Source organism: Mastigoproctus giganteus, chromosome 2 (assembly GCF_048544385.1).
Source record: "Mastigoproctus giganteus isolate SK-2022 chromosome 2, ASM4854438v1, whole genome shotgun sequence".
NCBI lineage: Eukaryota > Metazoa > Arthropoda > Arachnida > Uropygi > Thelyphonidae > Mastigoproctus > Mastigoproctus giganteus.
The window spans coordinates 191,902,957-191,916,427 of NC_143576.1; the positions used below are offsets into that span (position 1 = coordinate 191,902,957).

The 13,471-nt window shown below is 38.3% G+C and overlaps 1 protein-coding gene across 1 annotated transcript in view; it reads right to left on the reverse strand.

The window, feature by feature from the left end:
* Window positions 1-13,471, reverse strand: part of LOC150089865 (Fanconi anemia group M protein homolog) — a 95,362-nt gene that overhangs the window by 35,077 nt on the left and 46,814 nt on the right. The gene's annotated exons all lie outside the window — the stretch shown is intronic.

A 13,471-nucleotide genomic window follows, 5' to 3' on the forward strand; every position in this document is an offset into this window, starting at 1 on the left:
TATGGTATTGAGCGTTTTGGTAGGACAGCCATATTTAAATGGCACAAGCAATTCACCGAAGGCCATGGGTCCGTTGCAGATGACCCAAGACCTGGTCAACCTTCCTTCTCAACAACTCCTGAGAAAATTGCAAAAGCCCCAGGAAATTTTGGAAGACAGGTAAATTATACTTTGTGCATGAATTTGCTGTTAGAATGTCCATTTCATATGGTATTGCTCACAGTATTGTAAAGATCATCTCAAAATGTCTCGAATCTGTGCCTGCCAGATTCCACACAATTTAACTCCAGAACAAAAACAACAAAGAGTTGACTTGTGCAAAGAAATACTGAATCGTTTTTAAAAACAGGGTCAAAACTTCTTAACTCGAATAGTGACTTGTGATGAAACTTGGATTTTTCACTATGATCCAGAGACAAAACAATAGTCAAGTGAGTGGAAGCATTGTGATTCACCAAGACCTAAGAAATTGAGCTTCTAGTTTGGCTGACAAACAAATGGTTCTTGTGTTTTTTGTTACACATTTTGTGCCTTGTGGAACAACTATGAATAAGGAAGCATACTCTGAGGTTCTCAGACTCAAACTTTGCCATGCCATTCATGAGAAATATCAAGAACTTTCCGGTGTGAAGTGGTTTCTCCATCAAGACAATGTCAGGCCCCATACGGCTAATATTGTGCAGCTAGTGATCATTGCCATAGGTGTCAAGGTTCTGTCACATCCCCCTTATTCACTAGACTTAGCCCCATGTGATTTCTTCTTGTTTTCACGTCTGAAGAAAGCACTGAAAAACAAGTGTTTCACATCCGACACAACGGTGCTTGCAGAGCGATAACAGAAGCGCTTTGCAATCTTTTGAAAAATGGCTTGCAAGAAGCATTTAATGTGTGAGTACAAAGATGGAAAAAGTGTGTAAAGTTCAAGGGAGAGTACTTCAAGAAGGAGAACTCCACAGATTCAAATGATTATAATTAAGATAAGATCTTGCACCAGTCAGCGAATTAAACGATTACTCCTCGTAATATCAAAATGGCACGCACCTTTATCATGTACTATTGTAAAAATGCTTGAACTCATGCTTATCTGTAACACACAGTAACCTGTGAAAAAATCCTGTTAAAGTCCTATTTCCTGAAAAACAGCTCACTAGAAAAATGAAGTGGTCAGCAAATTCCTGTCCCCTTCTAAAAATATATCTACTTTACAATGAAATACACTGTGGCTAATGATCAGAAATGAGCATCTGTAATTTTTTTTTACTCTTTTTTGAAACAGCCTTAACTTGCACCCAGCCTAAACATTGATTGAAAAAAAAAAAAGAGCAAAATTTTTGAGACTAAAAAGAGCAGATCTCTGTAGTCTCTTCTCATATCGTTATCCCGTTAATATTTTTGCCAATGTCTATCATCCAGTCATTCATCTTTGAACCCTAACAAGCTTGATGTTTTTCATCCAACCTCCACACCTAAACATGATATACCAAATGCATTCTCTCCACTGACCTGCATAACAACAGAACTATAATTTCCATCTTCCTATACGTAAAAGTAAGGTAGATCACTGATAAGGTACCATGCTCATCTTACTCTGCATGGTAACCTTTGTCTGATTATATTATGACACTCAAGTCTCTCTTACCTCATTTACATACTTCAGCTTCACCCCACCTAGTGTAATAAATTACACTCTCAAGTTATTATTTTCCAAATGTAGAATCTGGCAGGACTGACAGCATCTTATGATTATGTATATATGATTTCATATGATTGACAATGGTTAGGCATGAAAAGCAGGCTTTCAAGACAGTTAAGAAATTACACATGAAAAATTCTTTATAGAGTTTTTACAGAACCTACAAAACAGTTTGTTTTAATGCTAATGAAGTTACTTTATCTGATTTTACTTTTAGAAGGGTTCATCCAGATAAGGCAAGAGGAATTTTTCATCTAAAATTGCTTGTTCTTCCCTTATTAACCATTTCCCATTAAAATGGTTATTCTGTTTTGCTACAATATTATCTGGTGCTTTTCTCAAGCTTCTTTTCTTAAACAGACTGAATGCAGTTACTGAGTTCTGATGTAAATATTTTACAATTATACATCAATTCTTTTGGTCAACAAGAAGCCAAACAAACAGGGTGATAAATATCCATTAAATTCTATTACAGGATCAGGTGAAGAAATTCCTAATGTTGGTTTAAAATTTTACTTTTTTTTCCCTTTTATTCTGGACATATTTTAATATTAATTAATTCTGTGATTTCTGGCCATGGGTCTGACAAAGCTCTGAGTTACACACAGAATCCCACTTATTTCAAAAGTTAGGAATGAGTAGGCTTCCGTGCTAAAAAAGTTAGTGACAATTGTCCAAAGTTGTAGTATCTGTCATGCTAAAATTATTTGAAAAATTGCTTGTAAAGATGATAATGCAAATGTTTCCTGTAAAGCACAAGCTCTCATCAAGACACTTAAATTTCCATAGGCAATTCTTTATAACGTTTTTATAGAAACTATAAAGCAATCTGTTGTATATTATTATTGCATGTATGTTGTGTGATATTCATTATGCATTATCTAAAATAATTGCCAAGATATGTCTCAGTTAACTTATTTCTGGAATCTATATAATCCACATTAAAAAAGAGAAAACATTCATTCAGTTTTCTTAGACCTATCCTCTACAGCAACTCTATTCTGTTTTGCTACAATATTATTATCTGGTGCATTTCTTAAACTTCTTCAATTAATTTTTCTGACAAGTTAATTTTATTTTTGGATTCTTTCCAATATTTTTTTCAAATAAATTTTTCTAGAGATCCTCAAGGGGTCACTCCTCTCCTTTCACTACTTTCTTCTTCAATATTTGTTCCATTTTTAAAGCTCAAAACTAATTTTGCTTCTTATACAAATGATGTCATTCCATTAATTATGGTACTTAATAATTCATATATGGCAAAACTGATCATATTCATATATGATCAGTTTTGTCAAGCACTCTTAGAGATTCAAAACTGGTTTATCAGTTAATTTTCCAATATGTCCATTCATACCTCTCTGTTACCTCCTGATGGGTCTACTGCACCCTGATCTAAAGATATGCTAGGTTATTAGCAATTAATTTCATCTAACATTTATACTGATGACCTTGATATCTTCTCCTACCACATCAAATACATCCCACTCAATGCATCACTTGATTTACCAACAGAAAGAGATTTGAAAAACCCTAAACAATCTTGATACCAAGAAGTCTCCAGGTGCTGACAGCATTTCCCCATTTGTTCTTAAAACTTATATTAAAGAGATAATGTTTTGTGCCATATTTTTATACTCCTTATTCCCCTGGTAATTTTCCACCCGCATGGAAATTTTATAATATAAAGACAATTCCTAAAACAGATTACAATCCTACTGCATTTACAATCCACAATTATAATCCTACTGCATTTACCTTAACCCTTTCCAAAGTAATGGAGAAATCCATTAACTTGAAACCATCCAATATGGTTTAAAACCAATATGGATGGTTTCAAGATAATATATTTTCAGTTACTGCTGATATCTTGGCTAATGTTACTCTTATTCAGTGAAACAAATTTCATAGAAAAGGTTGAAAAAATCAAAGAATATGCTTTCAACATTTCTATGGTTTTGGTCATTTTTGGCACAAAGGTCCTAAAGCAAGCTACCATCTTGTGGTCTGCAACCAGTTCAAAAACCTTTGACCTGGCTGCAGATCAAAAACCTTTGACCTGGCTGCAGATCAAAAACCTTTGAGATGTCAAGAGCGAGTGCTTATGTTTTACCGAACTTTTCCATTGAATTTGTCCATAAATGGGTAACATAAGCCAGAATATCACAAGTGGATTGACACAAGTGGTTAAAGGATGATCTCCAGTATGGATTCCTTCATTACAAGTGGATGAAGGAATCCATACTGGAGATTGTTGATCAGATGGAAGGTTCCGACGTAGTTTAAGAGTTGGCGGCTAATTGATTTCTCCATTACTTCAGAAAGATTGGAAGTAATTGCAATGGGACGATAATTGGACGAGAAGGATTTGTCACCCTTTTTAGGAACTGGCTGGATATGAGCATATTTCCAAGCAGAAGGAAAAACACCTTTGGAATAAGAAAGTGAAAAAAGGCAGCAAAGAACAGGAGTAAGCTCAGGAGCACAAGTTTTAAGAACAAGTGGAGAAACACCAATGGGACCTGGAACTTTCTTAGCATCAAGATTCATCAAAATCCTTCTGACTTCCTTTTGAAGGAAGACCACAGCAGGCATTGAATGGAGCATGTTGGGAATGGTGCAAGGTATTTTACAAAGATCATTAATACATGTGTTGGAAGAAAAATGGGAAGCTAGCAGGTCAGCTTTATCCTTAGCTGAAGTGACAACAGAACCATCAGGTTTTGACAGAGGTGGGAGCAGAGATGGGCAAAAGTTGCGGCCAATAGTTTTGGCAAAAGACAAGAATGCTGGGCTCCCATTAGTGCAAAAAGCAAGTTTTCTACTCTTAGCCTGTTCAAACTCTAGTTTGGACTGATTAATAACTGCTTTACAGTTGTTGCAAGCTTTGGTGTAGGCAGAAAATGAAACTGAAGAATTAGAAACAAGCCAATTACGATATGCAACATTCTTCTCTTGAACAGCCTTAGCACATTTATTGCAAAACCAAGGTTTAGATAAAGGACGATATCTAGAAGTGAAGTGTGGGAAAAAGAATTCCATTCCTACAAGAATAATTTCACTGACATGGTCTGAGCAAACGTTGACACCAGAAGATTTGAAACAGTAATCCAACCAAGGAAAAGAAAAAAATAAATTTTGCAGATCATCCCATTTTGCATTCTTGTAATGCCAAACACGAGGTTGGGAATATCCATGAGATAAAGGCTCCACTGGAAAAGAGACTATCACCAAATTGTGATGAGGTACCTAAAGGACCACTCACTTCGACCATGTACTTAGAAAGGTTGTCTGTAAGAAAAAGATCAAGCGTGTTGGCTGTATGGTTAGGATTGTCCAGTATTCTTGTAGGTAAATGAACAATCTGTGCAAGGTCATTAGTAATTGAAAAAGCCTCAGCATCTCGACCAGCTGGGTCAGTGTGACTAGAAAACGAAGCCAGCTGGATTTGAGAACGTTAAAATCACCAAGGAAAAGTACCTCACTGTTAGGAAAGTTGGACTGGCGAAAGTCAAGTTGCAAAGAGAGGAAGTCAAAGAGCTCCAAGTGGTTAGTAGAGTTGGGAGAACGGTAGAGACAACAGGTGAATTTGACAGAATGAGGTAGAGAGATTTTAAGCCAGAGAAGATCGAAAAAAAGGAGATTCCAAATTACCAAGTCTCTGACAGGGAATATCGGAACGGACATATGCACAAGTACCACCTTTGAGGTGAAAGGAATCATACAGCGAATAATATAAACAAGTGAGATGAGCAGTAGTTGAATCAACCGATAACTGAGATTCTTTCAGAAAAAGTACATGCGGTTTGGCAGACTGCAAGTGCAAATGGACATCATTGAGATTAGAACTGAGACCACATATATTTGTGAAATAAACTAAATGTTTGGGAAGTTTAGATCTTTTCGCAGATAAGCTTACTCTGTTAGTTTGACAATTCATGGTGTATTCAATAGTAAGAAAAAGTGGGAGGCATGCTGTATGAAGTAATGAAATTTTCGGATATGGCATACACATGGTAAGAATATACCCAGATCCTTAACATAACGTGGCCTCGACAATGCCCCCCCCCCCCCGATACACACTACTCGGCCTCCAGTCACTATCTGGCAGAATAGAGGTAGAAATATTATACATCAGATGATCCAGAAGCCTCATAAAGAGTTACCAATAGATTCGGTCCAGTGTACTAACTAGTGTCCAGCGTGCGGACACTGTTTTAGACCTGTACCCTCGAAATGTAAGGAAGGCAGATTGGATCTCACCATGATGTCCATCATAACCTCAAAAGTCATCAGTCATACTGCATGATGGAAGAGAAGGGGAAGAATTGACGGGAACTTAGCTCTTGAGACTAAACATGGGTTCCACCACTTCAAGCCTCCAATAAACAAATGGTAGTATTGCACCGGTTGATGAGAGTCATCTACCACCTAGTATTGCCTGGTAACACAGATACGGTCAGACATGAAGTTTTCCAAGCATTGTAGACTTTTTTTTTTTATGTGAACCCCAAACCTGAGAGGTATTAGAACCTATAGTACTTAGTACCGTGCTTGGGTTGAAGGTTAAGAAGACGAAAGAAGATATTTGTTGACATTGGACTTGAACTTCTGTAGATTGTAATTTTCAGGAAATATGTACGAAGGAAGGTTGTTCCAGAAAACGGCAGTTGAATGAATAAATGAGGAAGATGAAAAGTTGGTTCTGTGGGTTTGAAGTTGGACAGTAAATGGATGTTGGCTGGTGGCGGCACGTGTTCGGACTGTTTTTAAAGAGAGAGCAGGAATTATAGAAGCCAATTCAGAAGAACAGTGCCCATGGAAGTATCTGTAGAAGAGGCAAGCAGCAGAAACAGTACGTCTATGAGAAAGCAGGTGGAGAGACTCTGTTAGAGATGAATCATTAATTAACCTAACTGCCCTCTTCTGAATTGAATCAAGAAGCCTGAGAGAGGTTTTGGGGGCACCACCCGAGATGTGGGAACAATATTCCATGGCAGGGCGGATTTGCGATTTGTACAGAGTGAGCAGCTGTTTGGAAGAAAGGTAACGCCGAGAGCGAAAGAGAAACCCAAGTTTTTTAGATGCAGAGGAAGCAATATTTGTAATGTGCTTGTGCCAAGAGAGATTAGAAGTCAGGGTAATCCCCAAAAGAGATATATCATTTTGCCTAGAAATCGGAGTGTCACTAAAGATAAGCATAGGAGCAGAAGAATCTTTTTTTGTGAGATATAAGACAAGACCGAGTTTTAGAAGAATTGAAATCAACTAAGTTGTCTTTGCCCCACTGGAGAATTACCTGAAGATCAGCATTTAAGGAATTGGTAGCAGATTTTCGAGAAGTTGAAGCTGACTGAGCAGGACAAGGTTTCTCAAAATGGAAAGTGGAATGCAATGTGCTATCATCGGCAAAACTATGGATAGGATTTCCAGTCAATGGAAGAAGGTCATTAATATACAAGAGGAAAAGAGTGGGGGAAAGAACTGAACCTTGGGGGACACTGGCATTAGTGGAGAAGTTAGAAGACAGAGAGCCATCTACCATCACCCTTGGTGAGCGATCAGAGAGAAAACTGGATAACCAATTACTAAAAACAGTTGGCAAACCATAAGATGGAAGCTTGTTTAGAAGACCTTTATGCCAAACATGATCAAAAGCCTTTGAGATGTCAACAGCAACTACTTGTGTTTCACCGAACCTTTCCATTGAATTAGTCCATAAATGGGTAACATAAGCCAGAATATCACCAGTGGATCGACACTGATGGAATCCATACTGGCGATCGTTGATCAGACAGAAGGTTTCTAGGTAGTTTAAGAATTGGCGGTTAATTGATTTCTCCATTATTTTAGAAAGAGTAGAAGTAATTGCAATGGGACGATAATTGGATGGGAGAGATTTGTCACCCTTTTTAGGAACTGGCTGGATATGAGTAAATTTCTAAGCAGAAGGAAAAACACCTTTGGAATAAGAAAGTGAAAAAAGGAGGCAAAGAATAGGAGTAAGTTCAGGAGCACAGGTTTTGAGAACAAGTGGAGAAATACCATCAGGGCCTGGAGCTTTCTTAGCATCAAGATTCATCAAAATCCTTCTGATATCCTTTGGACGGAAGACCACAGGAGGCATTGAATGGAGCGTGTTGGGAATGGTGGGAGGTGTTTTACCAAGATCATTAATACATGAGCTGGAAGGAAAATGGGATGCTAGCAGGTCAGCTTTATCCTTGGCTGAAGTGACAACAGAACCATGTGGTTTGAACAGAGGTGGGAGCAGAGATGGGCAAAAGTTGCTGCCAATAGCTTTGGCAATTGACCAGAATGCTCGGCTACCATTAGGGCAAGAAGCAAGTTTTCTACTCTTAGCCTGTTCAAACTCTAGTTTGGACGGATTAATAACTGCTTTACAATTGTTGCGAGCTTTGGTGTAGGCAGAAAATGAAACTGAAGAATTAGAAACAAGCCAATTACGATATGCAACATTCTTCTCTTGAACAGTCTTAGCACATTTATTGGAAAACCAAGGTTTAGATAAAGGACGAGATTTTATAGTGGAGTGTGGGATAAAGGATTCCATTCCTGCAAGAATAATTTCACTGACACGATCTGAGCAAACGTTGACATCAGAAGTTTTGAAACAGTAATCCGACGAAGGAAAGACTGGTTGCAAGGAAGGCCCACGGTGTCCTATCGATGATTTATCAAACAATTGCTAGTAGAGATAAGAAAATTATAATCCCATTATATAAGGCTATTATTAGACCACACTTGGAATACTGTGTTCAAGTATGGAGACCGCACCTAAAGAGAGACATTGTGGTTGTTAAAAGGGTCCAAATACGGGTAACTAGCCTAGTAAGACTGGCAAAAGGGCTTCCATACGTTATTGTTATTATTTGGTTTTTAGGAGCATTAGCAACTAAGGACATACTGCTCTGGGGATATGCGGTGGTCATTTCCTAACCTTTCCGCATCCTCTGTATTTGGTGGGCACAGGCTCGAACCCCGGTCTAATCAAGAAGCGTGTGCTATGCACTACTGCTCCTGCCCACCTGGCTATGGAGGCACCGCTTCCATATGAGGAAAGACTTCAAATATGTGCGTTGCACAGCTTGAAGTAGTAGTAGTGGCATGTGATTCAAGAAAGCAAGTGATGAGCTTATGCAACATCAGCCAAAAAAAAAAAAAAAAAAAATTCACACAACCATTCCCTCTAAATGTTTGTCCAGTTCCTCCTTAAATTTATTTAACCTATCAACTTCCACGACAGATGGAAGTTTGTTCCAGCAGTTAACTACCTGCTGACTAAAGGCAAATTTCTGCGCATCTATTCTACATCTGTATTTCCTTAATTTGAATTTATGCCCCCTTAGTTTAATAATCTGAACAAGTGGAAGAATCCCTTCAGAATTCAGCGTGCTCAACCCATTCAAGGACTCATGCACCTCAATCAGATCACCACGCAGGTGCCAAGTCTCCAGCCGCTGCAATTTGCAGAACTTAGGCCTCTCTTGGTAAGAGGATCCCTTCATTCCCCTCACCAATCTTGTTGCCCTTCTCTGTACATGCTCAAGTAAATCTACATCTTTCCTAAAATGAGGCCTCCAGACCTGTACACAGTACTCAAGGCATGGCCTGACCATTGCCTTATACAGAGGGACAACCACCTCCTTTTCCCTGATAGCAAAATTCCTATATATCATTGACAAAACCCCATGACCTGCCCTGGCAGCCTGTCTGCATTGCTCAGAAAACTTCATATCTGACTGCACAATTACTCCCAGGTCTTTTTCATTTTCTACCACCTTAAGTGTAGTAACACACAGTTGGTACATTTCTCTGGGGTTACTTCTACCCATATGCATTACTTTGCATTTGTCAAGGTTAAACTTCAGTTGCCACTTCTTAGCCCAACTGCCCAAATTATCTAGATCCTGTTGCAATAGCACATTGCCATTACTGTCATTAACAACCCTGCCAACCTTTGTATCATCTGCAAACTTCGACACTAAGCCTGATATACCTTCATCAATATCGTTGATAAATATACAAAACAACAGTGGACTCAACACTGAACTGTGGGACTCCACTAATAACATTAGTCCATGACAAGCAGCACCCATTGATTACCACCCTCTGTCTTCTCCCTCATAACCATCCTTTTATCCATTGTAGCAACTTACCCTTAATACCATTCTGCTCCAATTTGTACAGTAGTCTTCTATGCAACAGTGTCAAAAGATTTCCTGAAATCCAAGTATATGATATCAAAATTATTTTTTGAATCCAGTTCCTTTGTAATCACATCATAATATCCTATCAAATTTGTCAGACAAGACTTTCCCTTAACAAACCCATGCTGTGTCTGAATTATTGCTGCAGTCTTGTCTAGATGATCCTGCAATGCATCTTTAACCAGTGACTCCATCATTTTACCCGGAACGGAAGTTAAACTAACTGGTCTGTAATTACTCGAGTCACCCTTCGATCCCTCTTTGTGAATTGGGGATACATTTGCACATCTCCAGTCTGTGGGAACCTCCCGAGTCCAAGGATGCTCTCATAATTATGGCTAAGGTTTGCTTGGTTGCTTTGCCGCTTCCTTTAATATAACTAGATAGATCCCATTCACCCCAGGTGCTTTTCCTATATTTAACTTCAACAATTTCTCCTCCACTTTGCTTTCAGTTATTACAAAATCATTAAGTATCCTGCTACAATTTGAAAACCTTCTGCCATTTTCAAACCTTAATAATTCCTCACGTGTGAATGTAGATGCAAAATAATCATTCAGTTTGTTTGCTATCTGAGCAGGATCATCAACAGTTGAACCATCAATGTCAAGTGGACCAATCAGATTCATCCCCTTCCTTTTAGAGTTTATATAAGTAAAGAAATCCCTGCTGTTTTTCTTAGCATCTTTTGCCAAAGATTTCTCGTAATCTGCCTTCGCCTGCTTAATCTCCTTTGTGACCTGATTACAGACTAGCTTATATCTGCCATAGGCTTCTGAGTCGCTTGATAATTTATATGCATCCCATGCATTTTTATTCTCTGTCAAGAGTCTCATTAGTTCATTAGATAACCATTTAGGCCTAAACCTTGAACAATATTTCTTAATAGGTATGAAACTTTAATAGCTTCCACGATTAATTCCTTGAATGCTTCCCACTTAGAATTTACTGTTGGTAACATCATCAGTTGATGCCACTGTACAGAATTTGAAAACTTTCTGAGACAACTGTACTCACCTTCATGGAAGCAAAAACCTTTCCTTTTTCCCTGATGGTAATTATATCTTTAAGTAAATCCCACATCAGTACACTGTGATCACTGCCACCTAGTGGTTCCTTTATCTGCAAATTCTTAATATATGAACGATCACTGCTGATTACCAGATCAAGAGTATTACCCTCTCTGGCTGCCTCTCGAACATGCTGCTGCAGAAAACAATCATCCAATAAATCCACAAAATCTGACTAGTGTGTGAGTGACCAACCCACAGTTTCCAGTCAATACCTGGGAAGTTAAAATCCCCCATTATAAGACATTCTGATTTACTAGCCCGCTCTATTTCTCTGTAAAATTGTTCACTGTACTCATTCAAGTCATTAGGCCTATAACACACTCCTACTCTTATTTTTGCTTTTGCAGTGCTTATGTCACACCAAACTGACTCAACAGTCCACTGTTCATCTGTATCAACTGGATGCACATCTTTTGATTTTATGTTTTTCTTAATTAAGAGTATAACACCTACTCCCTTCCTATCCTGTCTATTTTTCTGTACACATTGTACTCCCCAAATTCCAATTCTGCATTCCTAATATCTGTGTGACACCACGTCTCTGATATCCCAACAATTTGAAGACATCCACCTTTGATGTCTTGACCAACACTTCAAATTCATCAAATTTATTTACTATACTTCTAGCATTGGTATATATGCAAGTATACATGCACGTATCCTTATTCTTAGTTACCCTAACACATCCCATATACCCACCTGTTTCACGATGACTGCCATCAGTCCCTGAAACCCCGCACCCCTCGCTCCAGGCTGCTGCTTATTCTAATAGAAGTAGTGCAAGAATCACTTTCACCTCTGCCTGCAGCTAAGTTTAACCTTTTTGTCTGTGAATCCCCAGAGCTAGCAGTTTTCCGACTCACCTAACACTGCCTCGATAGCATCAGCAAATATTCTTGCACCCTTTCTATTTAAGTGTATCCCATCTCTGTAAAAGCAGTCTCTCCTGTTAACAAGTACAGACCACGCTGAAAAAAATTTTTACCCCTTGAGCCTTGCACATTCCCTCCAGGGCCTTGGAAACTAGGCATCGTAGAGGAGACTTGATTGAGATGTTCAAGGCTCTGAGAGGCATAAGTAAAATAAATGAGGATGAAATTTTCAGTTATAAATGATTCTAGAACTAGGGGGCATAATTTTAAGTTACAGGATGAGATGTTTAGAATGGATTGCAGGAAGTTTTATTTTAGCCAGAGAGAGTTATAAATTACTGGAATAAGTTACCTACATGGGTGGTAGAGGCTGACAGTTTGGGGAAATTCAAAGGTCAGCTGGATAATTACCAATGGGAGGGGGGAAATGCATAGGTTGTCTAATACCTTTTCTCTTATTAATTATTATTATTATTTTTTTTAATTTTCTTATCCTCTATGCATTAAAAAAGTTTTCCTCCTAGTGATATTTATTTGAGCCAATGGAAGAAGGGGGGGGGGGGCAATTACGTCACTACAAATGTGCAGGTAAATGTTTATATTGTCTTCCATTAATTGTTGTTTGTTTGTTTTTTTTTTTGGAGCATTAGCAACTAAGGCCATATTGCTCTGGGATATGCGGTGGTCATTCGCTGACCTTTCTGCATTCTCCGTATTTGGTGGTGATGGGCTCAAACCCTGGTCTAATCAAGAAGAGTGTGCTACGCACTGCTACTCCTTCCCACTTTGCTACGGAGGCACCTGTCTTCCATTGAAAGACAACTGCCTCTAGAACGTTCACCACCTTTGTGCACGTACTGTCTAATACATGACCACACCTGGCATCATTTGATGTTCCATTGTAATGTCAGCTGATGAAGGACCCGATATAGTTTAGTATTTTGTAAATATTTTAAATATTTGCATAGTTTGTAAATACAGTCAGTCCTCGTATAACACGTGTTTACACTACACGAATTCAATCATACACGATTTATAAATAGGGGAACAATATCGTATATAACACGAACTGAATTTGCTTATGCACGATTTGTCTTTGTGTTTACAAGAAATAGCAGTCAAACACGGAATCACTCCAACTGAACGCAACACAATAGGGATGAAGAGAAGATCCTGAAAATGTATTTATGTTTTTTACATCAGTGAAGGGGAAACACATTTCACCATAATAACGTAAAAACCCACACAATTCCAGCTATCGATATTATCGCAAATGCAATTAGATCGAGTTTACTACCCTTTTATAACAGATTCCACTAGCAGGAACGCAATGGAAATTGTTTTTATTGTTTTATGGTAGTAACCCCCAGAAATGTGCTTTAGTAAAATGTGAGGTGTTCATAATGTGTCTCTGCCTTTACGGTTTGTTTATTTAGTTGCTACACGCGTGCAGCTTTGTTTATGTGTATCAAGTGTGCCACCTCATTTTGTAATTGTGCTTTATTCCCTAAAAATGAGTAAAATACTTAAAAGGTGTGAAAAGGAAGCCCTCTGGTGAAGACACTACAGATTCAGAGAGAAAAAGAAAAGCAATATCGATAA